General features: G+C 35.3%; 1 protein-coding gene across 1 annotated transcript in view; it reads right to left on the bottom strand.

The window, feature by feature from the left end:
• The window catches only part of LOC118185194 (adipokinetic hormone/corazonin-related peptide receptor variant I-like), a 151,411-nt gene that overhangs the window by 62,084 nt on the left and 65,869 nt on the right, over positions 1-23,458 (bottom strand). The window lies entirely within an intron of this gene.

Raw genomic sequence — 23,458 nt, 5'->3', positions numbered from 1 at the left:
AAATACCTACATGACATTACCTTAATTTGCTTTGGAATAATAAGACAGAGCTAGTATATACACTTAGCACAATAAAAATAAAAATAAAAAAATAATAATAATAATAATAATAATAATAATAATAATAATAATAACATACATTAGGACACGCTTGCCCACACTATATACACACATCGCAGACATACCTAGATTACTTATGCTTGAATGATACTGATTTACATTGAAATTTGCTGGCATACTGACCAGTTATATTTACACATGGCATAAGTCTGGACCCATGTCCATTAGCTTATCAAGTATATGAGTAATTTTGTTGGTCTGGTGTCGCTGCTTGACCATAAATCTGTTGAATGCCTCCCTGTTCGTCTGCGGGAACGGAATGTGCATTCCCTCCGTGAGAGGACATTCATGAACGTAGTGTTCTGCTGTGCCCAGATCGCCGCAGCAGCACTGATCCGAATTGGAGATTCCAAATCTCTCAAAATATACTGGAAAGGGCCCATGCCCTGTGATGTTATACACCATTTGTGGCCGTGCAACCAGTAGTTCCCTATCTACTTTAGGCAGAAATGTATGCGCTCGGCGGCCTGTATCTTCGTTGTCCCACGCAGCCTGCCAGAGTGCTAGAGCTGTGGCGCGCAGATTCGGTTTTAAATGTGAAACCGGCCATGGGATTTGTACTGGGACTGCTTCGACGTTATGGGCTGCTTCTTTTGCAAGCCGATCTGCAGTCTCATTACCATGATTCCCGATATGGGCTGTCGTCCATTCTAGATTAATTTTTAATTCTTTATGAGCACGGAGGTATTCCTGAATAGCTGCTATTATTGGAGAACTGATGGTGTGGTTAAGAATGGCGCATAACGTAGACAGGCTGTCTGTTATTATGTAACTATTGTATAGCCTCTGCTGAATTATCGCTTGCAGTGCCTAGCTTATAGCTGTGGCCTCGCTTTGGAAAACACTATTGTGCGCTTCCAGATGCCCCTTCCATTGGCTTACTATTCTACCCTCTTTAAGTGCTGCATATGCACAGCCCACACTGTCGTCTATTTTAGATCCATCCGTATAATAGGTAACATCTATGTTCGTGGATCTTGTGGTCTGCTTTAGGTTGACATTAACACCCCGTCCTTGCAAAGACGGGTGCCTGTCAAGGCTGATGACTGTTCTTTCGAGGTTATCTGCAGTAAATACCTCTTCTCCAAATTGCATTGTTTGGCCGAGTTGCTTGACTATCTGGTACGTAGCTTCCTTCTCGACACTAATGGACAAGGGTAGTATGCCAGCCAAGACTGCCAGTGCATTGGTCGGGGAAGTTCTGAATGCTCTCGTGATATTTAATAAAAACGGCCGTTGGATGCTTTGCAAATGCTTTACTGTTCTGCCCTGCAACGGTAAGGCCCAGACAGCTGCTCCATACGTCACGATCTTCTCAGTGACGGTGTTATAGAGGATCTTGAGGATATGGGGGTTGAGACCCCAGCGATATCCTTTCATCATCTTGAGCTGCTGAGCGATGCTTGCTGTGCGCTGTTTTAGGGAGAGCACATGCGCTATCCAATTCAGTTTGTCACCAAATATTATTCTCAAGTATTTGAGTTCTCTCTTGATTGCAAGTCGTTTCCCATTGAGCGTGATGCGTGGTTGTCGCGTTAGGGAGCCTCCCTTTTTTGGAATCAATAAAACTTGGGATTTTTCTTCGGCAATCGTCAACTTCAGCGTTGCACATCGCTCCTGAAAGAGGTCGCAGGATTCTTAGCAGTTTCTCTGCAATTGCTCTCTAGTGGGGCCTTGTACTATTAGTGCCGTGTCATCGGCATATGCAACTATTTTCGCGTGACTTGGCCACGACTGTGTAAGTATACTATTGTACGTTAAGTTCCATAGGAAGGGTCCCGCGCAGGAACCCTGCTGACATCCCCTTGTTTGATTATTTTGTAGTATGCCACTATTATGCTGCAGAATTAGTTTTCGTTCTGCGAGATAGTTCTCCAGTGTCCGATAGATATTCCGTGGACAGCGTGAGTTCCTTAGTGCCCGTAGGATTGCCGGCCACCACAACGTGTCAAAAGCACTTTTGAGATCGACTGACATCTTAGTATTAGAGAGTTACTGGCAGAAAATTTTCTCTGGAACCAATGTCTAGGCCAGCTACGCTAGACATTTAGCAACTGAACCGAAAGTCTTTCGCTTAGTTTTGCTAGTCTTAGGGTTTCCCCAAAGAACTGAATTTCGCATAAGTCAAACAAGTTGATATCCCGGAAGCGAAAGATCCAATGTTTCTTTCGACGATGTGTTGAGAGTAGCTTGTAGATGTGATGCCATCTTTAGTCATAACAAGCGTAATAATAACGATTAAAACCCTACATATAATGGATTACATTTTTCATTTTAACAGTCTAATATTATACGAAATGGAGAATATAAAAAAACTGCATTTTGTTCATTTCCTTGTCTTATAACTCAATCACAAACACTTAATTATGACTCTAAAAGTTGCGAACACTTCAGAAGATAAGGTATTGCTTGAGTCTTGAACATCTAGGTTGCTTTCGTAGTTACATAAATACGAATGTGTTAAAGTTACGATTATCAAGTAGTAAAACACAGTTAGTTAAAATACGACGATTTGTTTTAAATTTGTGTATTTTACAAAGTATGAATATGCTTGGGATTTTCGAGATAATATTAAGTAGGTATACACATATTTTGTGCTCTCATTGCATCGTATTAAAGGCTCGCAGCGATCCACTCATTAAATTAAACTTCTTCCCCAGTCAAGAAAGAAGGGAAAGTAAAACATAAAATTAGCATATATTTATCATTCACGTATATTCATTCAACTATTATCATCATACATTCGAGCATTCAAATATTTATCTACATGCGATATACGACGGAGGACGTGGGCCCCACCCCTCTGCCGATACGGTTAATCGGTATAGCGCCACGTCCACCTTTATCTATTGCTTAGATATATGATACATAAAAATATTGATACTGTAATGTATTTTGCAGTAATTTACAAAACTGACAATCTTCTTAGTAGAACATAAATTTTATTTCTAGTTCACGGTGATAGACAAATTTTATACAATTCTTAAGTGGCAAAATTTTCTCAACAATAATTATATTTATTTATTAAATTACAAGATATTACAACCTCTTCCCCCTCCAGATAAACTTTAATTTATATTTTTATAAATTAAAGTTTACTTTTTTTTTTCAAAACAACAATATCAGCACAATACAGAATTGAAATACAAGATATAACATAATAACATACACTGAGGAAGAGAGGAAGGAACAAAATATTTTTTTATCTATATAGAGAAATAAATTATTTAATCAGGCCAGGGAGTACGACTTAATGCGTCTACATTTTTATGGTTTTTACAACTTCGATGAACGATCGTGTAATTGCAGGGTTGTAGTACTAGTGCCCATCTCATAAGTCGTGGATTTAGACTCACATTATTTTTAGCCAAACTAAGGGATTATGATCGGTCATGATGAGGAATTTAGTATGCCCGTCTAAATAACATTGAAGTTTCTTTACAGCAAATATTATGGCGGCGCATTCCTTTTCTATGGTAGAGTACTTTTTTCAGTTTCTGTAAACTTCTTACTGAGGTATAATACTGGATGTTCATTGTCTCGTTCATCTTTTTGGGCTAAAATGACACCCATAACAGAGTTTGAAGCATCAGTTTGCAAAATAAACTCCTTTTTGAAATCAGGTGCATGTAGTATAGGCCTTTGAGACAGTTTCTCCTTTAGCTCTTCAAATGCTTTTGTGCACTCTTCTGTCCAATTTATTTTCCCTTTCTTTAAGTTTCCTTTCAAAGTTTCTGTTAAAGGTGCTGCGATAGATGAGAACATGGGAATGTAATGATTATAATATCCCGCTAATCCTAAAAATGCTCTGACTTGACTTTTTGTGGATGGCACTGGAAAATCAAGAATAGCTTTTACTTTCACTTCACTTGGCATTCTTATACCACGACCTACAATATGTCCTAGATATTTTACTCTATCTTGAGCAAATTTACATTTTATTGGTTTAATAGTTAAACCAGCGTCCTTTGTTTTGGACAAAACGGCTTTCAGGTGACTTAGATGTTCTTCCCAGGTGTTTGAAAAGATTGCCACGTCATCTAAATATGGAACAGCAAACTTTTCACAACCGTGAAGGATTTCGGCCATCATTTTACTAAATGAAAATGGTGCATTTTTAAGTCCGAAAGGCATCCGTAGAGGTCTAAATGTGCCAAAACTTGTAACAAAAGTGGCTAATCTTTGAACATTAGGTGTTAAAGGTATTTGCCAGTATCCCTTTGTTAAATCCAAAAGAGTTATATATTTTGCGCCTGCTACCGTTTCTACTCGTTGTTCGATGTTAGGCAAGGGGAAGAATTGAGTTTTAGTCAATTTATTCAATTTTCTATAGTCGATACAAGGTCTTGGATCCCTCCCTGCTACTTCTACTAAAATCATAGGAGAAGTGTAATCTGAATCTCCTATTTCAATTATTTTATGCTGAAGCATTTTATCGATTTCTGTTTTTAATATATCCGTTTGTCTAGGAGACATTCTGTATGGTTTACAGTGGATTGGGGTGTTTTCTGTCAATTGAATATCATGTGTTATTAAATGAGTTTTTCCAGGTTTATTAGAAAAGATTTTTGAAAACTTCAGCAGCATATCATGCAATTCTTGAATCTGTTGTTCATTTAACTTATCACTTAAGGAGCTGTTTTCTTTAATGTCCTCAAAATCGAACAATGTTGGTCAATGAGTCAATTGTTGGGAAATTTTCCTCCATATCATCAATTTCAGATTGATCTTCTGTAATCATAAGGTTAACCGATTCTACTCGCCTATGATAAGGTTTTAGCATGTTAACATGGTAGACTTGCTTAAAGTCATTTTTTCCTTCGAAACTCACAACATAATTAGTTTCGGATAATTTCTTCTCAACCTTCCTCAACTGCTAGTCTGTTTGGTTTATTCGTTGATACAACTAATACTAAATCTCCTTCAGAGAATTCTCTTTTGATAGCTTTACGATCGTAATACACTTTTCTTTTGGTTTGCATTTCCAGCATTTTATCTGTAGCCAGCTCTTTGTATCTTTTTAACCGATTTATTAATTGAAAAACGTATTCAACAACATTATTTCCTTCGTCTTCAGGATTCATCCATAGTTCATATTATAATGTTACAGGTGTTCTAAGATTTCGACCATATACTAATTCTGCAGGTGTAAATCCCGTACTCTCGTGCGTTATTGTTCTTAAAGCAAATAGAGCTGCGGGAACTTGCTTCTCCCACTCAGGGACTGCTTCGATACATAACACTTTTAAAATTCGTTTGATTGTTCGGTGAAATCTTTCAACAGGGTTGCTCTGCGGATGGTGTACTAAGCTTCTAGTTACTTTTATTCCAAATTTTTCTACAAATTCAATGGCTAGATTGCTCATAAAGGAGGTACCTTTATCAGTTTGTATTTCTTTCGGGAAACCCTATTTGTAACATGACTTCAATTACTGAAGTTGTGCCAATATTAGGAACAGGTACAGCATCCGGATATTTTGAAGCTAAACAAGTAGCTGTAATTAAATATCTATTGCCATTCGGTGTTATTGGTAAAGGACCGCATGCGTCAAGGTTAATTTTTGAAAATACTTCTGCAATAATTGGTACTAATGTCAAAGGTGCTTTGGCTTTATCATTAGATTTTCCCACTCTTTGACATGGATCGCAAGTTTTAACATACTCTTCTATTTCTTTATAGCAATTAGGCCAATAAAAGTATCTTAAGCTATCTTTAGTTTTGACGACGCCTAAATGTCCAGCCGGACTATCATGACATAATGACTTTATTAGATCCCTAGATTTTTCAGGAATAACAATTAATTCCCTTTCATTTCCATTTTTATCTATTTTCCTCTTCACCAACAATCCGTTTTCTTTTACTTTGAAATCATTTGTCTTGCTGGAATTTTCATTTTTAGCTTCGTTAAGCAATGATGCTAGATCTCTGCTTTGATGCTGAGATTCAATTAATTCCTTTGAATTAAAATTAATCACTTTCTTAATTTCCTTGTCTTCTTGATCAGCTTGCGGTAAAATATCGTCGTCAGTGTCAATAAACGTCAGATCTTCTAGTTTCTCCATTTCGGTTTCTCTATTTCGATCTTCTTCATGAGATCTTTTTACTTGAGATCGTGTCAAAACTGCATTTATTTTTTCTAAATTTAAGAATGATTTATTTTTGAACAATTGGGCAGTTTTGTTACCCAATACATATCTGCCTGGATCATTTGTAACAACAGCTGCCTTTATCTTTATATGACCAAGTTCGCAATTAATTTGAACTTCCGCTAACGGTAAACACACTAAATGGTCATTTAAAAGATATTGTACCCAGACATGTTCTCCAGTCATTTTTGCGGTATCTATGTATTTCCGAGAAATAACATCAACAGTGGCTACTGTGTCTCGAAGAATAGGCATTTCATGCCCATTAACTAAACCGTTAATTGTATATGTCTCTAACAAATCATCATTCGAAGATACGCATTTATCTTTTCATTTGGTTTTAAGCGAGGACACTGAGGCTTAAAATGTTCGTATGATCCACACTCGAAACAACGTGGTCGATACCTTTTGTCATATAAATTTTCTTGTTTCTTGTTTTGAAATTGACTTCTTTGTCGGTGTTCTTTCTGGTATTTTGAATCGTCCCATTTATCAGAATGCTTAAAATGAGGCGGATGCTCTATTTTTTTCACAAAATTATCATAACGCGGTTTAAATGATCCTTTGTTAATTTTCTCATTTCGATTGACAGAAAATTTCGGTTTTATTGTTTTTCTCACATCTTCAAAATCTTCAATTTTCTTAACTATATCAGTAGGTGAAATGATGGTTGTCCATTGATCCATAAAATGTTCCTTGAAATCAGGAGAGGTACGTTTTTTTATTTGATCAACCAGCATGAGATCTTTTAGCTGTTCAAACGTTTTAATGTTTAATCCGTTAAGCCATCCTTCTAAATAATTATTTAATTCATAGTAGAAATCATACCTAGTACTTTCAGTAGATTTTTGGTGTTTATTAAATAGTTGTCGAAATTTTTCCGCACTTAATTTAAATCATTGTAACAGTAAAGTTTTTACATATTCATACTTTTTCGCGTCCTCTTCTGGTTCTCTAGCAATAAGCTGAACAATGTCAGAAGGCAGCAATGAAATAAGTTGAGTCACTTGATTTTCAGCAGGTATATTCATTACTTTAGCTTGACGCTCAAATAACACCAGAAATAAACTTATTTCATCTTCTTTAGGGTTGAAACGTGGCATGACATCGTGAATTCTGATTTTTAAAGGCTGCTCAGGTAACTGCGTAGTTTCTACCGGCTGTGCTGTGGCAGCCATTGCTTCCAGCTGAAGTTTCTGTAGCTCAAAGGCTCTTTCAAGCTCTTCTTTTCTTTCTTCTCTTTCGCGTTCTTTTTCTCTTTCTTCTCTTCCTTCTCTTTCGCGTTCTTCTTTTCTTTCCCTTTCTTCTCTAATTGCAGCCAGTAGTTCTCGAGTAAATTCCTCATCATAATCGGGACTTTCAGTAATTAGTTTATGCAATTGAGCAATCTTAAATTCAGTTTTTACGGTTAAACCTAACTCTTCTGCTAGTGCTTTTAAATCCTGTTTTATTACTCCTAGCTAAGAATGACATGTTGACACAAGTTACCTTTATTAGGCTTCCTTTTGAAATTGAATCTGAAAGATCGTACTTGTACTAAAAATGTATAATTTCTGGCGAGACTTAATTTCTCAAATACGAAATTCACACTAACCAATTGGAGAGAATTATTTAAACAACTTTGCCAGGTTGGCACAAAATACTATAATACTACGGGTTGACGTATTAACTCACTATTTACAAGCCTCGTTAGCTATAACTATATAAACACCTTTGCCAGTTAGGCAATACAATGGAATTTTACCCACGTCAGTTTGACGATTTTACTATCTATCTCCACTCCTGGTTGGCGATAACAAAAACAATTTTTGCCAGTTTGGCAATACAACGTTTAGAATATACAATCTGTAATACGTCGGGATGACGTTACTATCTACCACACGCCTAGATGGCGAGAACTAAGAAAACACTTTTGCACTACAGTATAATCAAATCACACTACGTCAGTTTGACGTTGCTACTTATTTTCCACGCGCCGGCTTGGCAACAAATTCAAAATTCAGCTAGCAGTTTTTTGTTTTTTTTTATAAACGCCGGGATGGCTTACACATATCAATTATCAACATAAAATTTCAATACAAATAAAAGTAAATCATAAATAATGATTTTAAAATACTTCTTTACCATAAATATCAATTATAAATTTAAGCTGAATATTTTTAGTGTCAGTTATTTTAAGCCAAATCTTACACGATGAACTATAATTCTGAAATAAAGTATTAAAATTCAATAAAAGCTTTTTTAAGGAAACCAAAAGTTAATCTTATCTTCAGATTCTCTTCAGAGATCAGCAGTATCCTGTTTTGACAGATTTTTGCTCGGACGCAAGTTATAGAAGCACAGAAGATAACCTTTGAATAATCTGCTTCAAATCTGGCTTTAAAACGACAGACTTCTTACATCCATTTCTCCTTGAAATAAACAAACTTGGCAATTGGTATTAGCATACTTGTTCTAAACAATTCAGTAAATTTCTGGGATTAGGAGACCAGCACCATCGAAATTCATAATTGCACTCCTAATTTCCAGTATCTCGGTGGAACCTCAAATTAATTATGACTGTAATGTATTTTGCAGTAATTTACAAAACTGACAATCTTCTTAGTAGAACATAAATTTTATTTCTAGTTCACGGTGATAGACAAATTTTATACAATTCTTAAGTGGCAAAATTTTCATACTACTCCTAGCTGTAAAATCTTCAGGATTCTCATCTTTTAAAACAATATCTCACGTTGCTGAGTAACGGTTTTAATACAAATATGGCGTTGCCACTTCAACAATAATTATATTTATTTATTAAATAACAAGATATTACAATACATTGATACATTGCCTAGATACAATATTTATCTACAAGAAATCGCGGATTTCTCTAATCCTTAGAAGAGGAAAATGTATTTGTTTGCCCACAAAATCGTAAAATTTCACTAAAACCATTGCGCCAAACACAAGATTTTTGGTTTTACTAATTTTATGTTGGTATCTATTGTCAAGCAACTTATCACAACTTCTATTTAATGCACTTTAATTCCCAAGCCGTTTAAAGCAAACTTTTTTAAAGCTTTAATTTTTACAAATATACCACTTGAATTTATAAAAACATTCTCTCGGCTTGAAGGATTTAGCTAACCAAAATTGTAATAAAAAAAGTTAAGTAATTTAACGCTGAAGACTCACAACTCAAGGGCCTATCAAGCTATCAAGCGATGGCTTAACTCTTCTAATTGTGCGAGTATAGTCGGCTAACATAAAGGCTAATGAGGGGTAAAGTAACTCAAACACCTGGACAAAGAAAATATTACTACGATCAGCATCACTATCAGAGTTCTCTCCCTAACATTCAAGAATTCTGTTCTTATATATATGCATCTAACTTGCAACCGAGAAAGATCTGGCGAAAGTATAAGTAGAGCTAAAATAATACAGTTAATTACCATAAATCTTACACAGTCTTTCTTAATACTGTTACTAATATGATTAATTAACATAAATCTTACAGGCTTTGTCACTGATCTGTCAGTTTAAGTGAAGTTAGCAACTAATCACTTTATCTATTTGTTTATCATGACTCTCATAATGATCGAGGCAATAATATTTACAAATTAAGCCATTTCGAAACCTAAACTCAGAGACGGAACTTGAAATGAGAGCATGGTTGATTTTTCCTGCTTTCTCTTTCCAGAAATTTTAATAGTTTTTTACGAGGACGACCGAACTAAAGTGTTGTAAAATATGTCTTGTCACCACCTGGGTATAGTTGATTGGATCTCGTGGTGTTCTCCAGTAACCCTTTGCTACATGATGTAGAACACTTTTATATTCCCCTGTGCATGCTGCCTTTGCGTATATGGTTAACCTGTCCAACTGGGAAATGGAACCCATGGTTCTAATTTCGGAAAACTCTTATTTTGGTTTGGCATTTAGGAAATCCTAATAACATCTACAAAGGTACATTTTTATTATAACAGTCTGCATATTTCAGAAAAATACATGTATACATTATACATTATACCTTTAAAGAAAATTGTTAAATACATTTAAACAATTCCCCAAACCTACATAAAATAAAATCGGTAATACTGGAATTTTCTATATTTTTTAACTAGACACAATTACTCTGTCATTCAAGAAATGTTTTTCTAAATTAGTTATAAACTGAAGCCCGTTTGCACGAGAAGAGGACATGTTGTTTTATAACCATATGAATTGCAAAAACAAATTTTATTTTAACCAGTTGTCATTCCAGAAAAAAATGAACAGAATAAAACGGTCTTGAAATTATTTCCATAGTTTTTATTTATGGACAATAACAGCATATTACTACTATTAGAATTGATGTCGATTCGTTTCCTTCCATAGATTCCTGGAAACAGTGCCGCTGTGTGATTCTCATCATCATCATCAAAAGTGTTTAATATAAGAGTTATTCTTTAGAAAAGCGATATGTCAAAAAATCTTAAAAGTGTATTATTATGACTTCTGATTACCTTGACTAAATTCGTTTGTGCAGAATATTAGATATTTCTGAAGCTCACAACTTTAAACATAAACTGACTTCTCAGGGGGGATTTAAACTACGGAAGAACCACTTGCCAGACAGATGTATTAACCACTTCCGCGGTATAATGGAATCAATATTTCAGTGTTAGTTGCTTAAACTTCCCTCACTTAAACGGCTACTATGACGATGCAAGAGGTTTTTCAGTGTACCGAATCTAGGTGAGGATGAATTATCGTCCCCCACAGTTTTAATACGGACAGTACTATACAGACTATTTGTAACATGAAAGCTGAAAACATGAATTTGCTTTTGCCAGGATTCAAATCAAGCATCCACTTGCTAGTTGGACACAAAACTGTCATACATAAAGTGTTGCACTAATTCCGTACAACATATAAAATTTTTATACACAAAATTATTTACCAATAGAATTTTCATATCTTAGTATATGAATTAACTAAAACTCATTGCTTAATATAAACAGAATTTGTGGTCTAATACATCATATGAAAGCACGTCTGGTTAACAATTAAGAAGTTCTGAGCTTGAATCCCAGCGAAAGCATTGCCTAATGACTCTACAATTGCAAACTTTTTTCCTTTTGTTTTACTCGAACACTGTTTTACTGCCATTTCTATTACTTATATGACTTTAAAGTTTCTAATATGCCGTGGGATTTACACGAGAAAACATTTCATACAGCTAAAAATGAATCTCATATAAGATTTTAAACATAGTCCAGATGGGAATAAATTTTTTTGTGAGGAGGTATTTTATGTCTGGTACTGCTGCTTTGTTAAGCCAATTTAGTGGTATGAAACTTTAGCAGAAGTAAGAAAAAAAAGCTTTTAGGCTAAAGTTTTAGCAAATGTCCGGAAAAAACATATTGAATCTCAAAATGTATAAACAACATTTCAGGGAAAGTAAAAAAAAAATTATTAAAAATTTAGCTTTGTTCCCTATCCTTTTTTATTCCTTGTATTAATTCATTTTCAGATTTATTCTAGAATGTATAACAAATCAAAATTAAAATTCGCATTAAAAAATTCTGGTTTCTTAAATTAAGGAATAATTATTGAAATCATGGCATACAGAAAATCCACATGAGTGTGAGGATATCTGGCTGGGAATATTAATTATATTATGCGCTTGAAATTGGCCTTAAAATATTTTTAAGAGAAGTATGATATTTTGACAGTAGATGAGGGATTTGTTTCTTTATTGAGTTTTTCATATGTAAAAATGCATTATAATGGTCTAAATAAATAAGCCAATAATATCTCATCTGTATGTTAACCCAACTAATAATCCAATAACTCATCTAAAATATAAGGATTTCCTATTTCCTAAATCTACTTCATTTAATTGCGTCCGCAATTCAACCTTCCTTTCCTATTATACCATCCTGGCCTTACCCGTTGTCGAGTTATAAAATAAAACCGTTAAGTGCTGGAAGCTCAACGTAGATTAGATCCTAGGAAAACGGGCTAACTGCTGGTTGTTATTTTTTTTTTAGTTTTTCCCATGTATAATGTGAATACGAGGCGATTTTCCTTACAACGTCATCCATGAACGCATCCGTCCTTTCAGGCACATAGCCCTGGTGATTTTGTATATTAAAATATGTTGTTGTTGTGACTTACCTCACTTTTCTAACAGTGACATCAGAGCAAGCCCATGAAATTCATCGTATCAAAGATTGTAAGAATACGCCCGTCTTTGGCAAGATCCTTGAACATCAAATGCATGTTTTCTTAATTCTACTCGCTATTTAAATTTTATGGTGTACGGTTCTCAAAAGGTACTGTGAAACAAATTATTCTCTTGATTCTTTTATTCGAATATCCCAAGCTTTATATTATGTGAGCACAGGGGAATTCAATTAATTTGCTTAGAGTGTGGGTATAGATTAAAATACGAAATCGAAACAAAACAACCAGAGCTTTTCATAATTTAAATAAATGCTTATTTCAGTCTTGAAATACAGTAAATGTATTTTATATAACTTCATACTTATGTGTTATATATTACTTATTTTTAACATAAAAACAATATAACAAGCTTTTTAAGGACTAAGGTTTACGCAACGATTATCATGGAACACTCGAAGTAACCACTTTTTTTGAACTCAACTCTTTGTGGCTACACAGCAAATCTTAGTAACTGTACAAAAATATTAAATAATGTTGCCACTTAGAAAATCTTAATAATTATATAAAAACATTAAATTATGTTACTCTACAAGAGCACAGAATTCCATAAAAAATGTGATACTTATTATATACGCTCACGAAAAGATGATAGAAATACGAACTGTAGCTGTTACATGTAGGCAACCAAAGCGAGGGCAATATAAAAATTCGGTTCCTTTAATTTTTAAAACATGTCCGAATACATATTTATCTTGTTTCTGAAATGCTATCTCAGTGTCAGCCTTTTACAAGAATTTCGTTTTAATAGCGTCTTTTACAAGAATTTCACCTGAATGATCTTTTCGGAAGAAAAATAGATGATTATATATTGACTTTGCAATATGCATAAAGGAGAAGGCCTAGTATTGAAACATTGTAGAGTTTTGCAATATTTTCCTTAATAGTTAGTTTTATTTATTTTTTTAAGACAGCCTTTCTGTACGTTATCATTTTCCTACCTATGCTTTTTCTATATGCAAAATACAAATTATTATTTAAGCTGAGGTCTGAGGTGATTTAGGGAGAGAAACTTCAGCAGTTAAAGGGTTTCTCCAAGTTAAAACATTACAACGTAGTATAGCGTTTAAGAATCATGCCACATCTTGATGGCATTGGTGCATCTGAAGTAAAGAAATTGTTTTGCAGCATTTAATGTTTCAGTGCATAAAAATCGGATTAACAGCTTATAGAATCTGACCTTCTTTGGTAGCATAAGCTAGTATCAAACTCCTAACAGGCTTAAAGAGAATTATAGCTGCACCTGAAGTTACCGATAGAGACATAAAAACGCTAATATAACCTTTAGATTAAATCAGGAACTTTATAAACGTACTTCTCGCGTTTCACAGGATCAATCACTTGTGTCGATATAACCTAAAGCAAAGTCAAATTAAAATTTAAATCTAAGCCTAGTATTCAGAGACTACAAAATTGATTTTAACTCTTAGGTGGCTCAGAAATTTTCACCGGCATAACAATTAAAGTTCGGCAGCAATAACTCAAACATGAAGAATTACAATTCTGTCAGAGCTAGCGAAATCTAGTAACGAAGCCTCGAGAAACAGAAACACGATTTATCTTGCAGTCAGAAACCCTCGATTTTAATAATATTTAACTGATTCGCATTTCTGGTGCGAAAATGGAATAGAGAAGTGATAGTTAAGGCTGAAATTATAAATAATTAATTAATTATAAATAAATAAATAAATAATTATAAATAATTAATTAAAGTAATAATAGTGTTACGGATTTGGTATTTGAATAGTTAATATTAGTAGAATTATAAATACAATTGTTTTATTCCCCGCGCAATGCAGCGCGTGAGGAATATTAAAGGAAAGCTAAGCCGGAAAATTAAAAATACAAGAGCGCATGCATTTAATATTTAATAAATAAGTCTCTTTTTGATTTCGAGAAAATTCCAGAAAATTCTCGCGCACGATTAAAAATTTTATAAAAGTAGGAAAACCTCTCAATTCAGTTATTTGTGTACTTATGGCCATGATCCGTGTACCTGCATCTTCAAAGCTCTGATTATTTATTGCTAGTGCAAAATGTTTTTCACCATTTGCCACTTCGCTCAAATACCGCCGTCCCTATATGTACATAGTGTATAGTTTCAGTAACTCATGTGCCTCAGTGTTGTACAATAACTTTAGTGTTTAATTTCTCAGACCAAGACTTCACTAAATTGTGATATCTACTATTTCAAGATGCATTGGCTGTGGACAATTCACGGGAAGGAGACTCCCACGTGACTACCACTGTACAATCTGTGTTTTACAGAAAGGATGAATTTGAATATTTTGTTTAGCTAATCTGTTGCACTTAGTTGTGCCATTTGTCTTCATTTAGATCGCGATATTAGTTTAATTATTCCAATCTGGATAACCTGTTTCAAAACTTGATAATTATTAATATATCCAATATTTCTCATTGTACGTGTAAGCTGCTTTGCTCGGAGTCTGAACTTGGGTGGGTGACCACCCACGTGACAGGCTCCTGCCAATCATCTCCCTCCACTCCACCTACATTTCACAAAATTTGACAACTTTCGCCTAGTTGGCGCGGCGTAGATCACCTTAATTAAAAACTTAAGTACCAACGCCTTAGGGCAATTTACCAACAGAGACGGTTAAAGTAGCGGTTGGCTACTAATTGCCGCCTAGCCATTGACTCGATTTCGATTTCGATTTCAATTCAGTTATTTTAATTAGTTTGTTGTTGTTTTAAGAGTTTGTTTAGAAAACTGCACTTGTTAAGTAGCGAATTCGCGGATTAGCTTTCTCTAGCTGTTTTGAATTAAGTTCTCTTGAATGTTCGAGTACTTGAAAGAAAACTACCGTGAGATATTGTAATACTGAACGAATATCTGAGGAAAATTAAGCATTTTTGTTGTGATAATAATAAATTTTGTTCATTTTTCATCGGACTTGTGCATTCAATTCAAACGAACCCGTACGCACGCAACAATTTTTGGTGTCAGGAGTAAGGTTTGAATGCCAATAACAAGAGCGATGAAGAACAGTTAAGGCAGTTGATATCAGTCTTTGTCTCTTTTAAGTAAGAAATGAAAGCGGGACAGTCGGGAAAAGATGGAAGCTGGCTAAGCATCCTTTAAGGAAGAAATTAAAGCGGAACAGGAAACCGTTAAAGAAAAATGGAAGCGGTTCAGGAATCTTTTTAAGACGAGACGAAATCTGTTCATGAAAAGATGGAAGAATCCGTTAATTAGGATATGAAAGCTGTTAAAGTGGAAATGAAAGAAGGTCAGGAGGCAATGAAAAGAGAAATCACCTGCATAATAGAAAACAAATTTGAAGCTATGGGAGACAGAATTGACACGGTTGAAAATAAAGTTGGACAAATCGAAGATAGAGTTTCTTCCGTAAAGGAACAAATAGAGGAGAGAGTTTGTGCCGTAGAACATCAAATTGATAACAGGGTTTCAGCTGTTGCTAACGAAGTTGATACTTTAAAGAAGATCGTAGCAACGGCAGGGAACAATTCGGATGTCTTCAAATTTTTACCTTTGCCCGATCGGCATATAGGTGATCGGCATATTAACAGCATATAGGTGTTTTGAATTAAGTTCTCTTGAACGTTTGAGTAGCTAAAAGATAACTACTGTAGATATTGTAATACTGTACAAATATCTGAGGAACTGAAGTATTGTGTTTTATTTATTTGTGATAATAATAAATCTTATTCATTTTTCATCGGACTTGTGCATTCAATCCCAAACGAACACGTACGCATGCAACAATTTTTGGTGTCAGGAGCGGGGTTTGAATGCCAATTACTAGAGCGATGGAAGCCCAATTCAGGCAATTGATGACAGCATTTGCTGCTTTCCAAGAAAAGATGGAAGTGGCCGTTAACTCCGTTAAAGAGAAAATGTAAGCGGGGCAGAAAGAAATGAAAGCGGGACAGGAAGAGATGAAATTGGGCCAGAATCGGCTGAAAAGGAGATGAAAGCCGTTAAAGAAAGATTGAAGCAGGTCAAGAGGAAATGAAAAGAGAAATAACCTGCGTAATAGAAAATAAATTCGAGGCTATGGAAGACAGAATAGGAACTGTCAAAAATAAAGTCGGACAAATTGAAGAAAATGTTTCTTCGGTCAAAGATCAAATAAAAGAGAAAGTTATCAGCTGTGGAGCAACGAGTCGAAGGAAGAGTTTCGGCCGTCCAGCAACAAATCGAATAACAAATTGAGGAAAGGGCGTCTGCTGCAGTTGCCAAAGAAGTTGATACCTTAATGAAATTTGTAGCGACGGCAGAGAGCAATAGTGATGGTTTTAAATTCTTACCGATGCCTGCTCGTCCATCTCTGAAGCTATCCACTTCTGATGGGAAGACCTCCTGGCAAGTGTATAAGACCAAATTTTCTATAGTTGCGAATGCGAATGGATGGGATTCCCAAGCTAAGGCCTGTGATCTCGCCGCTTCTCTGAGAGCAGACGCAGTGAATATCCTGCAGACTCTTCCCGATAACAAAAGGTTAAATTTCGAAGCTCTATCCGTCGTGTTGGAGCTGCGCTTCGGAGAGAAATGTTTAAAAGACTACAACAGGCTTCAATTAAAATCCCGCCATCAGAAGCCCAACGGAACACTTCAGGAGCTCGCCAATGATGTAGAAAGGCTGTCCCATCTCGCCTTTTCAGAGACCCCGACAGAAACAAAAGAATTCCTGTCCTACAATACTTCATCAACGGCATCCGGGACCCTGAAATACAGAAAGCTCTGCGAATGGCGGATGTTCAAGATTTAAAAAAGCGCTCTATTGTACGCCTTGAAATATCAGGCAGCTCAGCAAGCAACACGTAGAGATTGCTACCCAGTCAGAGCTGTGCGAGTCCACGAACCAGTAGATCAATTGATGGCTTGTTTAAATGCTTTATCCCGACAAGTCGACGCTTTGATACGAAGTAGGAGTGAGACCGGACTGGCTTTAAGGTGTTGGAAATTGGGTGCTGAAGGCCACATACGACGGTATTGCAGAACACCCCAGGGCACGGAAAATAAAACGGATGATTTGGCAAGACCATTAAATACCTTGAGACGGAATATTGGTGAGAGGAAACCGACACTAAAGTGCTGGAACTGCCGTGTTGATGGCCACATACGAAGAAACTGCAGAACACCCCAGAGCACGGAAAGTAAAACAGACGAGTTGAACAGGCAATTAAATACCATGAGATGGAAAAGGAATGACAAGAAACCAAAGTGCTGGAACTGTGAAGCTGAAGGCCACGTACGAAAGAATTGCAGAACACCCCAGAGTACGAAAATTGAGACCATTTCTCAGCGACGACGCAGGAAACAAATTAATGACGATATCAAGGAACGGAGGATGCCAGATAATGAAAAACCTTGTTTTAAAGCACTCAAGATTTCTACAATGAGTGGCAACAGTAACGGACTGTCCATCAATGGGCATATCGGTGGAGTTTCTTGCAATATGATCATTGACACAGCTAATGTTACCATCATTTGGAAAAATTTAGCTGAACAGTTTAAAGATAAACTTATTTGGACGCCCTTCTGTGTTACCCTTCAGGCTGCGTCTGGTGATAAGATCTACATAGCTGGGAAGTCAAACCTGAACATCACGCTTGGAAGTGCCGCCTACCATCACGCGGCATATGTGGCGGATATTACAGATCCTTGTATACTCGGATTAGACTTTTTAAGGAAATATAATTTTTTTTAGACATCAAAAACAATAAGCTGTTCTCAGCATCTGAGGACATGACAAAAAGGGATCATCGCCTGGAAACGCCGACGTCTCATGTGAAAGACCCTACTCAGAAAGCTGCCGAAATCATACTAGGGTCGGAGAGAAACACCAGATAACCAGCTATTTTCCATTTCAGATGCTCTTCGGTCGAGACTTTCGTCTGCCTTGTGACCGCCTGTTTGATCACCATACAGATGCTCCTTCATCGCCTGAGGAATATATTCAAGATCTCAAGGACCGGTTTGAAGTGATGGATAACTTACTTTGCACGAGAGCAAGTCAACTTGGCGACGGAGAAGTAGAAGACCCAATACGACACAAGAACTACTGAACATCAATTCCACGAAGGAGACAAGGTGTGGTTGTGGAATCCGACTCGACAGAAGGGACTCTGTCCGAAATTACAGTCACCTTGGGATGGTCCGTACACCGTCCTAAACAGGCTGAATGACTTCGTAAACAGGTTTGGATCTGCAAGTCTTCGCACTCTAATAAACCTAAAGTCATTCATTACGACAGGTTAGCTCATTACTATGGTAATAGTACGTAGTGAAAATAATTGTAAATTGTGTAAGACCATGGTCCTTTTTGTTTCTAGATGTGTATTTGATTTGATTCGTATTTTGTATTTGATAGCATTTGATTTGTATTTAGTATTTGATAGCATTTGATTTGTATTTAGTATCTGATAGCATTTGATTTGTATTTAGTATTTGATAGCATTTGATTTGTATTTAGTATTTGATATGATTAATCGCTTTTATTGTTCATGTTGTTTGCTATTGTAATGTAATGTTTATTATTTTATTTATGCCTTAGCCGTAAGTTTGGCTTCCTGTCCGGGGATTGTACTGCACGGGACGTGCAGTCCTTGGGAAGGGGCCAATGTTACGCATTTGGTATTTGAATAATTAATGTTAGTAGAATTGTAAATAATTTTTTTATTCCCCGCGAAAAGCAGCGCGTGATGAATATTAAAGGAATACTAAGCCGGAAAATTAAAAATACAAGACCGCATGCATTTAATATTTAATAAATAAATATATCTTTTTGACTTCGAGAAAATCCCAGAAAATTCTCGCGCATGATTTAAAATCTTATAAAAGGAGGAAAACCTCTCAATTCAGTTATTTTAGTTAGTTTATTGTTGTTTTAAGAGTTTGTTTAGAAAACTGCTCTTGTTAACTAGCGAATTCAATAATTAACTAGCGAATAGCTCTTGTTAATTAGATTTCTCTAGCTGTTTTGAATTAAGTTCTCTTGAATGTTCGAGTTGTTGAAAGATAACTACTGTCTGATATTGTAATCCTGAAAAAATATTTGAGGAAAATTAAGCATTTTTGTTGTGATAATAATAATTTTTGTTCATTTTTCATCGGACTTGTGCATTCATTTCAAACGAACCCGTACGCACGCAACAATAACAAAATAAACTAAGTGTGAAGAATAAAATATGGGTCAGATTTCTTCAAATCTAAGTTTCAAATATTATATTTAGTACGTTATTCCATTTCCCAATGTATAATGGCAATACTGATGTTAGCTTAAATGTCGACTGTTTCTCGTTTTTTCCCACAACGGGCTGTTGTTTTCGAAATGGGATTTTGCTTTGGTTCATTATAAACAGCTTATGCCTTTTCAAATTGTTGACCCAGTATTAAACCAAATAAAAAGCAAACATTACAGCCCTGTATTATATTTAAAGAAATTAAACGGTGAAGAATGTTTAGAATATCGGTGAATTCATTTTTGCATTTGGTACCAAGAGTACTTCCTATACCATTTTCTCTGTTTGATTTCTTTAGAAAACATGATTCAGAGCTCGATTCCTTCGATCAGTTATTTTATTGGATCTACCGCTTAATAAATTAAAAAGACCATTTAAATCTCAGGTGGCCAAATTATATCTTTCGAAAGCATGGGTTTGGAGATAATGAGAACCATTTCCTCTTGAATGTCCCGTTCCCTTTCAAGAAATAATAAATAATTAGGTCGAAAAAAGCATTATGGGAATGGTCGGAACAGATACGAGTGATCCTTTAAGCAGCAATGAGAGTTTAATACCCATTCAAGCAACACACAATCCGGGTATAAAATAAAGTACAATATTTTGTTGTTAAGACGGTCCTCTGGTCCGAAAAAATTGAGAATTTAAAGATAATTAACTTATAGCCATATATTTTTTTTAATTCTTGCCACTCATTTCGAGGTAAGTAAAATATTTTTATTCTCACTGAAATAAAAAAAGAATCACTTTTCGAATATTTTGTATTTGAATTCGAATATTTTGTAGAGTGTAGGGCTTCCTGAAGTACAGGTATGAACAATACGAAACGCCCCCATCGGTATTTGAACTCCCAACCTCCAAATTGCTATCTGACCGTGCTTCCGATTACACCACGAATGCAGGCAGCGAGAAGGGAGAAAATATTTTACAGATCGTAATAAATAATCTCCTGGATAAAATCTAATTTAATTCTAATATAAATAATTGTAAAAAGGTGTTGTAAACAAGAAGAAAATAATGGGGGAAATTATCTAAGAAAAATTAATTTCTTCAGAAAAGGTCGCGGCTACTTTAGGTTTAAAAATTGGAGAAATTAATGTTAGCGGAATAGAAAAAAGTTCACGAATTTGGAGAAATATACTGTAATAAAAAAAGTTAAAGTTCGGAAAAATTAAGTACAAGCTTTGGAATTTTTTCTTCTCTTATTAGACATGAGGAAATATTATCCGATAGCAGAAACACTATATAGGAAATATATGTAGCGCAGTAATTTTTAACATGTATAACTGAAAAATATTGTCATGCTTTTAACGTTTTCTCAGTACATACATATGAGTAGCTTCTGTAATAACTTAAATTGGAAACTTACCTTCTGATTACCTTGGAAATGACAATGTACAAGGTATTTCTCCCGCTTTTCTACCGTGCTTTGGTGGTGTGGTGGTCTGTACGCTGGGCCGGTATCCAGAGGTCCGTGGATCAATTCCCGGCGCAGGTGTTTGCTCATTTTTCATCTTGTCTGCTTTAAAAAAAGTACCTAATGTCTATACAGTGGCGCCCGAACTAAAAGGATGTTGTATAATGAGTCTCCACACCAAGGACTTGGGGATTGGGTCCCCTAAAAACTCCAGTCCCCCTTTAAAAAGGGGAGTATACAAGGTATTTTTCCCGCTTTTCTAGCTTGCCTTCGTGGTGTGGTGGTCTACACGATGGGACGGTATCCAGAGGTCCGTGTTTTGATTTCCGGCGAAGGCGTTTGCTCATTTTTCATCTTGCTTGCTTCCAAAAATACCTAATGTCTCTACAAATGCAAAGTCTTATTCCGTGTTGCCGGCTGGAATTTATTGCATTAAAAATTATCTTTGGAATAGTCTATAAGTAGTTATGCAGTAAAATGTACTTGTAATTAGAAGTTCACTACAAGTTGTAAAGAAAGAAAACTGTAAGTAAATTGCAAAATTAGGTATTTCCGATTTCGCTAATCTAACACAGCATAAAATAGTATTTACTATGGAGGGGAAAATGAGACCTTCTCTTTGTTTTTTCACCATAAATCTATTGAAAAATATAATTGAATATACACAACACTGCGAAATACTCAGTCAGCACTTGAATGGGCTTTTAACAGTCAAATCAACCTGATTACAGCATCAATATCTGCGAAATTTAAAATGGCTCTGTGGTATCAGAGATTCAGCAATATCACAGAGAAAGAGAAACATTGCCTAAAATCTAACTTTTGTAAAATCAGATTTTAATAACATTTTACTCGACAACCCAAATTGTTGCCTCTAGCGGGGACTTAGCTACTCAAGCAAAACTAGGACACGGTGACTCTGAAGTAAAACTGCGACTGCTTTTTCTGAATGTGATAGGCGTTTTGTGTTCGCACTAATGCAGCGTGATCTATTGTTAAAAATCGAATAAGCTAATTTTGTTTACATCGCCTATTTAGCATATACGTTAGAAAAAAAAAATATTATATATTTATGGAACAGAATACTCAGAAAAAAGTGAAATTGTTTAGAAACTAAAAGTAAACTTTTAAATTTTGATGAAGAGGCACAAACTCAGTACCTCATAACAGCTTTCTAATAGGCAGCCTTATAGTCAGCGAAATCAAATCAATATTGCTGTGAAATTTCTTATCTGACCAGCAATGTGAAATATTTAACTTAAGCTGTAAAACGTATCGCGAATTAAAAACAAAAACAAATTTATTTTTCCTTTCGATTTAATAATTTGTCTTGAGCTTCGGAATCGAATATGTATTATTATCTCCGATGTTGTTTAAATTTTTTTATCTTTATATGCATATTTAGCTCAAGATAAAACGAGATATCGTTGAGGCACTGGCTCCCTTCTATTAATAATAATTACATTATTAGCTCAAAGGGCGTTATCACAGAAGAGCTATTAATTTCGTTTTGGCATTTTGTGTCGAAAACTTAAAATATTAATTTCACTTTTCAAATTGTTGCCACCGAATATTATCGCCCTGTGTTATATTTAAAAAAATTGAATGATGAAGAATCTGCATAAATGTGTGTATGTTTCCCGCACTGCGATGAAAAAACGGTACCTCGAGCCATCAAATTTTGAAAATCGTAATCCTCCACTGATTATGGGCATCTGGAAGCCCTAATTTGAAATTTGTTTTATTATCGATTTCATTATTTCTAAAACCTTAATGAATTTTTGTTTAAGAAACTCGAAGATTTAAAAGCGAGCAGTGGCAATAAAAAAAAAAAAAACTGATGTATACACCACATTACTTCATTGTACGGAATATTAAATTATATGCATTTTTATTGAATTGGATTGAATTAAATCTACTTCGTCGATAGCGCATAAAGCACAATAGAATAAATGTGCTCTTCATTTATTTACCATAGCGATACATCGGTCCTAGGTTCGCTTAACATAGTTACATTGTAAGGATCCTAAGTTTTACTAACGTTTATTTTATTTTAAATCTTTACTATCACTTCTTATTTTCTACTTCCGGCCGGAATTAAAAGCTTTAACTTATTTATGCAAATTTGTCTTGCTAACGCCAAGAACTTAAGTTGTGGCTTTTTGCCAAGCAAGAGAGAGGAAGGAGTTATTAGAAGCAGGCCGCTTGCCATAGTAGTTTTACTCGTTTGCTGGTTGCCTTCAAGGCCAGAGGTTTAATCCTCTTGATAATTTTAAACGTATCGTAGTTTTAGCAGCTCTCTACATACAGCTTTTTGTTAATTAACGGCCA

The sequence above is a fragment of the Stegodyphus dumicola genome, chromosome 2 (assembly GCF_044657685.1).
Source record: "Stegodyphus dumicola isolate Sdum_Otavi_A_Nest chromosome 2, ASM4465768v1".
In the NCBI taxonomy this organism is placed as follows: domain Eukaryota; kingdom Metazoa; phylum Arthropoda; class Arachnida; order Araneae; family Eresidae; genus Stegodyphus; species Stegodyphus dumicola.
Note: the sequence above shows the minus strand (reverse complement) of the source record. Positions and strands in the feature narration are given on the sequence as shown.